This window comes from Acinonyx jubatus, chromosome E1 (assembly GCF_027475565.1).
Source record: "Acinonyx jubatus isolate Ajub_Pintada_27869175 chromosome E1, VMU_Ajub_asm_v1.0, whole genome shotgun sequence".
NCBI lineage: Eukaryota > Metazoa > Chordata > Mammalia > Carnivora > Felidae > Acinonyx > Acinonyx jubatus.
Window position 1 is genome coordinate 1,500,568 of NC_069397.1, and position 6,000 is coordinate 1,506,567.

Sequence of the window (6,000 nt, forward strand, 5' to 3'; positions counted from 1 at the left end):
CCTTCTGGACCCAAGTGCGTAAGTTACACGCAGCGGTATCGTTTTGCAGTACGTGTGAATGCGGAGCGGGGGCGGGGGGAATCACAGGGAACGGGAAACAGAGGGACGATTAAATGGCAGATTCAAGATGATGGTTCGAGGGCTTCATGCCCCCCCATTTTACGCTCATGACTGCTTCCTCCCCTGCGTACATTCCCTGCATACGGCCCCGAGATCACCGTCCCCAGAACCCCTCAGCATTGCGGCGCTGCTGACGAGAGGCAGGGTAGAGGACCACGGTCCTGTTCAACAAGTGCCCTGGTCCCCAGGGCCCAAGTCAGCTTGGAGGCTCCGGAAACTGGCGCTGATCTGCTGGAGCCCCAGGACTGGAAGCTTCCTAAGCAGACTGGAGATGCTGGTTTCCCAGCAACCCCTGGGAAACCCAGCAACGAGCAGACTCGCAGGGAGAGCGCCGTGAGCCACAGAAAGGCCTGGAGTGACCCTGGGACTGAGCTCCTTTGCAAGAGATGGACGGCGGGCACCTGGTGCGCTCAAGCTTACCGCCTCAACCGCTCCTGGACCAGTGGGGACATGTGCTTCCTCCGGGCTCCGTCTTCCTGGATTCCACGGGGACGTCCAGCTTCCTGTGTTACCACCCCCTTATAGTAGGCCGGGGGTTCCCTAACTGCGGCCGTGTGGAACTCTGGGACTCCGTGAGCCAGAGAGGACTCTTTCCTCCAAGTTCTAGGGGGAAAAAAAAAAGCCCACGCACAGAAGTGTTTCACTTGTGTGGCTTCCTCTTCTAAATTTTCTGAAAACCACCCACATCTATGACGAGAGTTAAAAGCAGATACTAGACATGTCTTCCTCAGGCCCTTCCCGTCCCGGGACGCCTGGGGCTCAGCGTCCCTCTATTCTGACAGCTTCCAGATGGCAGGCTCCAGCTGAGCCTTCTCCTCAGTCCCAGGCTGGCTGCCCCCAGGACACCCCCGCATGACTTCCCGACAGGCCCTCAAGGTCAACACACCCCAGAAGGAACTGATGGCCCACCTCCCCCCCCACACCCACCACTGGCGTCTCACTCTCCGGTCCCCTTTCTGCACAGCTTTCTAAAGGGAACATCTAACCACTCATTCTCTTGTTTAAATCTCTTCTTCACCCATTGCCCTCAGAAAACACCAAACTCCTTAACTTGGGTTACGAGATGTGTCAACTTCCCCTTACAACTTCCACTCCGTCCAAACTTTTGCTCCTCGGGCCATCTGAAATGACCTGGTCTGTGGTAACCTTCCCTCTGCCTAGAACATCTCTCTCCACCTTCTCCCCCTTCCCGTCTCTGCTCAGAGTCTTTCCTCAGCACCCAAAACTTGAGTGTGGTGCCCTCTTTGAGGCTCTCTTCTCACAGCAGGAGCGCCCTGGGATAACCTGTTTACCTATCCTTCTCCCCCACCTCAGACCGAGAGTAACATGGGGACAGGGACTGGGTCTCTCTTTTCCCCAGGGTTTTCTCTGTTCCTAGCACAGCACCCAGGTGCTTTGTGGATGCTCGACCTGAGCCAAAGTCAGCTGCTCAGCTGAGCCCCCCAGGCGCCCCTTTTCCATCCTTCTTTCTAATTTGGGGCTCCTCTGGGGTGGAACTTGCCTGGCTCACGGCTATACTCCCAATACCCAGCACAAGCTCTGGCACAGAGTGGGCCCTTAGTAAATGTGTACTGGGCATCGCACATTACTAGAAAGCCCACCAGTCGGTTTGACAAAAGCAAGCAATTTTTCTCTGAGCACGTATGATTAGGTTGAGAGTTTATCCTAGGCATGGGTAATAAAGCCATATTTTTGCCAGTCTGGTTAAAAAAGATGTTAGCATTTTGGATAACAGCATTAAATACAGTAAGATTCGACAAGGCCTGTCTGTGTATTCTAGTCCCACAGGAAACCCCGGGTCAGCCATCAGCTATATACGGACAGATAAATAAAGGAAGAAATCAGAAGACAGTGTCCATCCTGAGCATATGGAGTCTGAAGATCATCATTCTGAAACTCCTGTGCTCTGCCCTCTTAACTTCTCTGAGAGCGGATGGTGTGTTCCTATCAGAAATGGGTAGATTATAGTTCTCTTTGAAACAGTCAAGCTGATCTTTATGATACAAATAGGATTGTTTGCAGGAAATGCTCTGGTGTTACAGTAACACATTTCACAAATCATTTGTATCAGTTAGTATGGTTAGATGGCAAAACACAGACTGTACAATAATGAGGAATGTGTCACCACACACAAGAAGTCTAGAGGTAAGCACTCCAGGATTCAGCAGGTCTAAGACTCAGGAGCACTGGGTGACTCTTCTTTGATTCTCTTCGTGTTACTACTCATGCTGACAAGGTAGCTGCCATAGCTCCAAGCATCACATCCTCACATGATAACATTTGAAGTTAGGAGAGAAAGGGACATTTCCTCCCAGGTAGCTCTTTTTCACTGGAGAGAGAATCTTTCCTAGAAGCCCCAGACGACTTTCCCTAACGTCTTACTGGCCTGGATTGGTGCACGTGCCCAGCTAGGGGAACGGCCGGGGAGTGAACATTGGGCATTTTCAGCCTCCCAAGCTGGAAGTGGGCTTGGCCATCCAAGAAAAAGGAGGCAAGAGCCGCTGGATAGGCAATCTCCCCGGGGCCAGCTCACTTTCACAAATAACGCTGTTGAGTATTCGCCTTTGTTTCCGTTACAATTTCAGAGGTGTTAGGGGATTCAGGCTAAAGGCTGGTGTCCAGATTCCACCACTCACCTTTCTTCTCTTACGGGGTTTTGACAAAAAATGGACAGAGGACTGGCGGTCAGATGGGGATCATAACAGTAAAGGCAACAGAAGGAGTGCTAGTCTGGTCCGAGTTCTGAGGGTTTCACTCCGATGGGCCCGTTCTCACCCGCCCTCTCTGGCAAAATCCCAGGCGGGTCCCATTGGCTGTTCTGGTCACCCTCAGGTAATAAAAGGCCTCCAGGTGTGGATTACACAAGCATATGCATTTGTCAAAACTCCAGGAATGCACACTTAAGGTTTCCGCATTTCGGGGCACCTGTGGAGGGGGGTGGGGATGCTCAGTTGGTTGAGCATCAGGCTCTTGATTTCCATTTCGGGTCATGATCCCAGGGTTGTGGGATCCAGCCCCGTATTGGGATCTGTGCGGGGCATGAAGACGGCTTGGGATTCTCTAAAATGAAAATGAAAATAAAAATATACTTAAAAAAAAGAGATTTCTGCATTTCAATCTAAGTAAATTTTACCTCAAAAGAAAAAGTGTAAACAGACGCTCCGCTATGCTTAAGGACCCGTACGCTGCAGTGTTTAGGGGAAGGTGGAATGCTGTTTGTAATTACCTTGAAATGCACCCGAAGCCAAGGCCGCTGTAGAGCCGGCACTTCAGCCCAGAGAGTAACGTGGAGCTCCACGCCACCACCCCAAGCGCAGGCAGGTCGGGTCTGCAGCGCCGGCTGCCTCCCCTCTGCCCGCGCACTTCCAGGCGAGAGGGAACGGGGGAGCATCTTTCGGCACAGGGCTCAGGGAGGGAGGCTGGAGCCGGCCTCCCTTTCGAGGCAAAGCAACTCCGTCCATATTCTCAGCAAATGTCTCAGGCTCTCGGCGGCACAAGACTCCCTCCCGACCCAGGAGGACGCTCCCTGACCTCGCTCTGCGGCCCTCTCCAGAGGGGTGGTGACCACGCACCCCGGCCGCCGGCCTGGAAGCCTCTTCCGCCGCCCTCCGTGGGCGCCACGTGTGCGGGGCCTCACCACGCCCACTCCCGCCTCGGGGCTCGAGCATGTGACCCAGCGTGGCCAATCAGAGGTTCTCACTCCCTCGGGCGCAGAGACTGATTGGTTGATGCTGTTGGGAGCGGAGCAGGTGCTCTCCGCCAGAGGGGGTGCGAGTGCGCAGGGTGGACCTCGCTGCGGAGGTCCCGCCCCAGCTGAGAGAAGGGGAGGGTCCACACCCCCGCTTGGATGTAGGCGCGACCTCCGGGTTTTTAGTAACAGGACCCCATCTTCACATGCTTTCAGCTCTGCCGCGCAAGGCCCGTCCCCGCCTTTGCTGCCTACCCTTGGCCTTACTTTCCTCTGGCTGTTGCAAAAGCCGCCTGACTCCTCTTCTCTCCCAGTGCAGCCACCACCTGCTGTCACAGTGAGCTTTCTAGAACACAGAGTTGATTAGATCAAGGCCCTGCTTTAAATCCTTCAGTGGCTCCCTTGTGCTCAGCAAGATAACCCACACACACCTTCGCACACCATGCAAGGCCCGGATAACCTGCTCCCCACAGGCCTCGTTTCAGTGCCCGCTGTCTCCCCGGTCACACAGTCTGACCCTGGGAAACCATTTGCAGCTCTCGCACCTCCAATGCCCTCCCCCCAAAGCATCAAAATGACGCCAAGGCTTTGTTCTGCTGGGAACACCCTTTTTCCTCCTTCCCCACCTGATGCACTGTGACTCCCCTAAACTTAGCACCCAGGGGGAGCCTGGCTTTCTCTCGGAGGTCTCTCCTCCCTGGGCTGGGGGACCCTTCCTCAGCATTTCCCTCGCACTTTTCACAGTGCATGACTCCCCTCGCCTTCCGGTTATACATCTTTCCTTCCCATTGGGTACTGCGCCCCTCAAGGGCGAGGGTTATGTCTTAGGGCGAGTCTAGATTCAGGTATGCCCAGGACGGTTTTGGCTTTCGTTCGATGTCTCCTTGTAATGACTAGCAACCCCCTCTCCACTCTCAAAAGTGTCCCGGTTTGGACGATACATTATAAGTTCACCCTAATTATCCAGCGTCTGCACAGAGTGGGGGTCACCGTTATTTTCCAGATGAATGCATGAATAAGTGATCCTTCCTAGGGCTCATTTTCTTCTATCAAATAAATAGCTGAAGTAGACAATCGCCAAGTTCTGTACCGCTTACCGTGAGTCAAATAAAGGCAGTAATCCAAAAGGCTAAGACCAGAAGTTCTGATTTAGCTTCCCCTTGAAAAGGACCCTCTCTACAGAATTCCAGGTTGGAACCTATTCACGCCTGGCTCAACCACCTTAGAACCCATTACCTGCCGGGAGTCTCACTATTGACACAGTATATTCCGCAGGTTCCACCGAAGACATAGTTCCCTCGGTTACCTCCACTGGAGGCTGGAAAATCTCCAGACAGCAGATAAACACCCATTTACGTTTGTTCGTGACATGCGTGTTGCATCAGTAGTATCCTTACAGCTCACACGCGTGTCCCGAGTTGTGATGGGCTTGCGTCCCTCGCTATTTCTTCCGCCCTCCCTGAGTGCACGTGCAAATGCTCTGCCGAGCTGCGGAATAAAACCTCACCTCCGTTCATCCCGGGCTTGCAGAAGCCCTCCACTATAAACCTGCAGGTAACCGGCGACCGAGGCCACATTTTGTTTGAGTAGAGCTGCGTGTGCCAATCACTGCGTGCAAAACCATTGTAAGAAGCAGTCAGTTACTATGGCTGCGTCTTGATCCTTCGATTGTAAAACTCAGTTTTTATGTTTACCCACATCTCGCTGCCAAAATTAAGCACAGTTAAAGTTTTAGATCAGCTACAGTTGAACAATTTAAATATGCCACAATGAGGAAACGACACTAAATTGCTTAAAATGACCTTGGTCACTTACAAAGTGACCCATAAACTAAGACCATGTGAATTTTTTTTTAACAGTAGATGACTCTACATTTAAAAACCATTTTTTAATGATTTTTTTTCTTATTTTTGAAAGAGAGACAGCATGTGAGCGGGAGAGGGGCAGAGAGAGAGGGAGACACAGAATCTGAAGCAGGTCCCAGGTTCTGAGCTGTCAGTACAGAGCCCGACACGGGGCTCAAACTCACAAAAGGTGAGATCATGCCCCCCCCCTTTTTTTTCCCCACAATTCATTATCAGTGGAACATGGCTTTGGTCTTTTGTTTTTGTTTGTTTGTTTGTTTAAGGTTTTATTTTTTAATAATCTCTATACCCAACATGGGGCTCAAACTCAGGGCCCTGGGATCAAGA